This window comes from Hemicordylus capensis, chromosome 11 (assembly GCF_027244095.1).
Source record: "Hemicordylus capensis ecotype Gifberg chromosome 11, rHemCap1.1.pri, whole genome shotgun sequence".
In the NCBI taxonomy this organism is placed as follows: Eukaryota; Metazoa; Chordata; class Lepidosauria; order Squamata; family Cordylidae; genus Hemicordylus; species Hemicordylus capensis.
In genome coordinates, this window is record NC_069667.1 from 19,853,093 (window position 1) to 19,859,343 (window position 6,251).

Consider the following 6,251-nt stretch of genomic DNA (forward strand, 5'->3'; position numbering starts at 1 on the left):
GAGGATCAGGTCATCCCATGAAACTGAATGCCAGGAGGATTAGGACCGTGAAAAGGAAGCACTTTCCCACACAATGCATCATCAACCTGTGGAATTCTCTGCCACAAGATGTGGTGGCAGCCAACAGCCTGAATGGCTTTAAGAGGGGTTTAGATAGATTCATGGGGGACAGGTCTATCAATGGCTACTAGTCTGAGGGTTATAGGCCGCCTCCAGCCTCAGAGGAAAGATGCCTCTAAATACCAGTTGCAGGGGAGTCACAGCAGGAGAGAGGGCATGCCCTCAGCTCTTGCCTGTGAGCTTCCAAGAGGCATCTGGTGGGCCACAATGGGAAACAGGATGCTGGACTAGATGGGCTTCCTTGGGCCTGATCCAGCAGGGCTGTTCTTATGCTCTTAAGGCTGTCCTGCATACACACTGAATGAGCAGAGCCACATCAGAATATTGTGGAAGGACCGTCACGCGCTGGTAGTGCCTGAAATCCTGAAGAAGTCGCTGCCAGTCAGAGTTGGCAATATTCAACTAGATGGACCAATGGTCTGACTCAGTAGGAGGCAGCTGCCTATGTTCCTATGAGAGCCAGGCATGTTTGACCAGCCCTGGGGACTCTAGAATCCAAGATGGCAGTGGACCATTAAGGAGGAGGCCACAGCCAAGCGAGGCCCTCTCATGCTGGGAAGTCCAAACATCCTCTCTCTCTCTCCCCGCCAGCCTGCAAATGCCAATCTCACGTGAAACCTGAAACATGTTGTTTTGACTAGCGCAGCGGAACTCACTAAGTCCCTTCAGGGGGAGAGGACATCTCTGCATTTTCATCCTGCCAGCAGAGAGATGTTATCACCCCACTGATGCGCCAGTTAAGCATGTCCCAAGTCAGCGTTTTCCTCTTCCTGGCCTGAAGCTGCCATCCAGCTAAATGTCTCCGGGCTCGTTAAAAAGAGTTCGTTAATTACCCAGTGGGTGCAGTCCTCCTTCACCCCCATGCAAGCTGAGAAAGAACCCCTTTGTTGCTCTTTAAATGGTTCGGATTGCACTCATTTCAGCCCCAATCCAGAACGTGTATCCACGTTCAGACATAGATGCAGTTCCTGAAAGAGAACTCTCCTCTCCTTGAAAAGCCCAGAGTGGTGCACATGGTTATATCATTTATCCTCACAACGACCCTGCAAGTTAGGTGAGGCTACGAGACAAGTGCCTGGCCCAGAGTCACCTAGCGAGTTTCATGGCTGAAACAGGATTTGAACTCAGGTCTCCCCGGTCTCCTCGTCCAACACTCTAACCACCACACCACAGCCCTTCACTTTTAAGAAGTAACTTCTGAGTGCAATCCTTCCATGAGACTTTGTCCCCAGTGCTGGTTAAACCCTCCAGGCGAGGACTGTACCATGTCTGGCTCTAGTGCAGGCCCTTTTTTCATTCAATGTATTTTAAGTCATCGCTTCAAGTTTACAGAGTTTTATGGCTCCGCTTGTGATGGACAATGTTCCTAGCTGGGCCTTGACTGTTTCGGAAGGACAGCCCCTGACACCTCCATCTCCCTCCCCTCTGCCCTGGCCTTTTGCTGTGCTGAGTTAACATTTCACTCTCAGCCTCATCTGACCAATATCCTCTCTTTGAGTTCCTTGCTCTGAAAAAGCTTTGTGCACCTTTGCTAACGCGATCTAAACAAGCAAGCAAAGCCTCTTCTCCTGCATATTCCCTGTGCGTTCCCAACATGGCAAGCAAATGACTTAGGAACATAGGAAGCTGCCATATACTGAGTCAGACCCTTGGTCTATCTAGCTCAGTATTGTCTTCACAGACTGGCAGCGGCTTCTCCAAGGTTGCCGCCCAACCCTGAACTTCTCTACCTAGAAGCCCGTTCCAAGAGGCTTACTCTTGGGTAAAACATACATAGGATTGCTGTGGCGAGATGCAATCCTTCACGTGTTTACTCAGAAGTAAGCCTCACTGTGTTCAAGGAGAGTTTAAAGGTAAAGGTAAAGTGTGCCGTCAAGTCGATTTCGACTCCTGGCACCCACAGAGCCCTGTGGTTGTCTTTATTTATTTTATTTTTATTTATCAGATTTGTGCACTGCCCCAAACTTTCATCTCTGGGCGGTTAACAATCTTTGGTAGAAAACAGGAGGGGTTGACCATGGCCGTCTCCTGTGCAGTCTGAGATGATGATGCCTTTCAGAATCTTCCTCTATCGCTGCTGCCGGATATAGGTGTTTCCCATAGTTGGGGAAACATGCCAGTGGGGATTCGAACCGGCAACCTTTGGCTTGCCATTCAAGTCATTTCCCCACTGCGCCATTAGGTGGCTATTCAAGGAGAGTTTACTCCCTGGGACATGTGTCTAAGTTTGCAGTTGTGGTGTACCATATTAATCATGTTTACTCAGAGGTGTTCAGTTTACTCCCAGGAAAGCATGTCCAGGCTTGCCCTGAGCCGGGCACTTCTCAGAACAAGGGCGTGTATAAATTCCCTCTGTGTTTTTGCACAACGTGCGTGCGATTGCACAAGAGTCCTCTAGTGCAAATGCCCCCCAACTGTGCCACAATTCGAGTTGCACACATGACACATTTGCACAAGTTGCACAACTCCATTTCCCTTACTTCCAACAGCCACCTGTCCCTCCGCCCCATTTTGCACGTTCCCACAAAAGCACCATTGCGCGCAGACAACGGCACGGACGGAATCTTGTGCTGTGTGTGTCAGCCGCCGGCTTTGACTCCGTGCTTCTTTCCCTCTCCTTCAGTTCTCTACATTAATGATTTCATTTTTAGTGGGGACCCACGTGCCCTGAAGCACCCTTTACATATCCTGCTACATTTTGAACTGAACTGATTTAAAAGCAAACAAACTTCGCTAACCGCACCCCTCCCAATGGCTTAGGCCACAACGCCACCGGTTCTCTCCGCGCATCGGTGGTGGGGCTTTTTGTGTGTGTGTCTCGTGTTTTCTTTTTAATTGGGCCTATCGGACAGAGTTAAAAATAGACAGCAATTGTTTGTAAATGACTTTACCCCCTCACCCTCTACCATCTGTTTGAGGGCCCCCCCTCTCCACAGCCCCACACCGCCCCCTCTTCCCACAGGGCGAACATTGTCCACAATTCCTGCTTCTCAGGGGCGGAGCTGGGGGGGCGCAACTTTGGGTGCTGTAACCAACACCTGCGGCCCGCACAATGGGGCTGTGAGTGCCTGTTCTGGTGGGGTGGGGGGAGAGAGATTGATGCGTTGCTGGCGGGGGGTGGCGGCGAAGGGGGCTGTCATTTGAATCCATGTGAACTCCTGGCTTTGGAGGGCAAGGCTTGATTGGCAGGTTTTGTGGATGGCCGTTCAGTTTTGAAAAGGCCTGCTTTAACAGAGGTTCAGGGGGGTTTGGGGAGAGGGGAGAAAGGGGGGGCGAGGGCGAGCTTTCTCTCCCATAACTCCAACAGGGCAACTGCACTCACTGGGAATGTCTCTCTCTCTCTCTCTCTTTCTCTCCTGCGGCCTCTTACACCACTTGTTATGCATTGAGCAGCGTGCAGTGCCGGAATCCGTAGCATAAATTAGAATTGCATCACAGATTTGGAAACGGGGGGGGGGGGGGGAGAGTTTCTTCCTGACAACTATCGGAGGCATCCGGGGGGGTGGGGTACAAAAGCAGTTTTGTCTCCGGTCCTCCCGTTACATTATCAGTGCAATATGTAAGGTAGTTAGTTGCCCTTGTCATCGAAATTAAGTGGAAAACAACTAAACCTTGTTTTCTCCTCTCTCTCCACGGACCCCCTCCCCGAAGGGGGTTCTTTTAGTGCTCACTTTCCGACTTCTTGCATTTCGTTGGGTTACCTCTATACCTTGAACATGTGCAAGCGCTCCGAGGTTGTACATCTGTGTAACCTTGGGCTTCTATCAGGGGGCCGCACATCATATCATCATACTTTGGGTATCAAAGCAGCACGGTGATCCGAAATGAACGGACACGTGATGCCGTTCAGCTTTGTGGCATTGTCTGTAAAACTTTGCCCAAGTGCCACAAGGAGGCCCCAATCCAGAGAACACAACAGGGCCATTCCAAAGAGGTTTACTTGGGTAGTAAACCTCATTGCTTTCAATGGGACTTATACCCAGGGAAATGTGAAGAAGAAGAAGAAGAAGAAGAAGAAGAAGAAGAAGAAGAAGAAGAAGAAGAAGAAGATCAACATTTTATATCCTGCTCTTCCTCCGAGGAGCCCAGAGCAGTGTATTACATACTTACGTTTCTCCTCACAACAACCCTGTGAAGTAGATTAGGCCGAGAGAGAAGTGACAGGCCCAGAGTCACCCTGCAAGTAGCATGGCTGAATGGGGATTTGAACTCAGGTCTCCCCAGTCCTAAGCCTATACATGTGAGCTGCTGCTGTGTTAAATGCTGCTTGCTCCTGAGTAAACATGTCTATGTCTGTAGCCTTTATGCTAAACAAAACTTTATGTTAAATGCATGGTGTGTGTGTGTGTGTGTGTGTGTGTGTGTGTGTGTATAAGTGTGTGACATAAATAGCAACCACAGAGGAGGAGCTAATCAGGATCAAGATTGATGGGTTTGGGAAATGTTATTAAATAACATTAATAATGTTGTCAGTCACATTAAAAATGTTTAAAATTGAATTTTTAGTTCTACAATGTTTAGAGGAAGTATGGCAGGAATTGGGAGTGGGATGTGGCAGGGATGTTGAAGAGCATCTGTTCAGCTTGCAGCATCTTCAGGTAAGTAGGGAGAGTGGATGGGGAGAAATTTGTCTCCTTCTCTCACAACACTAGAACCAGGGGTCATCCCATGAAACTGAAGGCAGGGGCATATCTAGGGTAGGGCAGGCAGGGCACGTGCCCCGGGCGCCACTTGAAGGGGGGTGCCATTTTTTAAAATTTAAAAAATGGCCGCTGAAAACAAAATGGCCACCATGCATGCTCAAATGGCCTCTGTGAGGCCCTAGGCCATGCCAGGCCTCACAGAGGCCATTTGAGCATGTGTGGTGGCCATTTTGTTTTCAGCAGCCATTTTTTTAAAAAAATATATTTTTAAAAATGGCCACCGCACATGCTCAAATGATGCCTGTGAGGCCCTAGAGGCCAGCAGAGGGAGGGGGAACCTCTGCAGACCCCCCCCCCCACAGCCTTTAGGAAGCCTCCCAAAGGGGCTACAGTTAAAAATATTTTTTTAAAATTAAATATAATATAAATCACTGTACACATATTCAGTTTGGCATTATGTACAGAGAATCAGCATTCCCTGTCCTGCATCTTTTGGTCTGGCTACATCCACTGCTAAATAGTTTTTGAAATATTAAAAGATTAACGAGCTTGACTTGTATTTTCTAAGCTGATATTACAGTAAAGTTATCTGAAAGATGTGCGTCAGATGTTTGGACAGGGGGCGCAATTTCAGTGCTTGCCCAAGGCACTATTTTCCCTAGATACACCTCTGACTGAAGGCCAGGAAATTTAGGACCGACAAAAGGAAGTTCTTCTTCACCCAGTGCGTAATTAATCTTTGGAACTCTCTGCCACAGGATGTGGAGATGGCCACTAGCTTGGATGGCTTTAAGAGGGGCTTAGACAAAGTTATGGAGGTCAAGTCTAACAGTGGCTACTAGTCTGGTGGCTATGGGCTACCTCCCTCCTCAAAGGCAAGACACCTCTAAATACAAATCACAGGGGAGCAGCAGGAGGAGAGAGGGCATGCCCTCCCCTCTTGCCGGTGGGCTTCTCAGAGGCATCTGGTGGGCCATTGTGTGAAACAGGATGTTGGACTAGAAGGGCTTTGGGCCTGATCCAGCAGGGCTGTTCTTATATTCTTCAGGCTGGGAGGGACTCTTTCCTGAAACCATGGAAAGCCTCTGCCGGTCAGTGTGGGCAGTACTGAGCTAGACGGACCCAAGCTCTGACCGTAGAAGGCGACTTCCTGATGAGGCAGTGCAGCTCTACCTGTTGAATGGCCAGCCTGCAGGCAGTTCGGGAGCAACCTGAGCTGCTGCCAGGAAGCAGAGGCAGCTGCGCCCCCATTGGTCCCCCCCACCCCCCGCTGCCGGCTCATTAGCTACTGGTTGCCCCCATATTTTATGGCAACTTGTACAGTGACTACAGATGTGCAGGAATTCGGCGCCCACAGCTAGGCTGCTGCCAACCCACGGGGTTAAAAATGAGGAGGGGCCGAAAGGCAGAACCAGAAGCCAATCAGCCCCCTTCTGCCGCCTGTGCCCCCCCCCCCAGCCTCAGGCCCCCTGGAATTGCATAACAGGG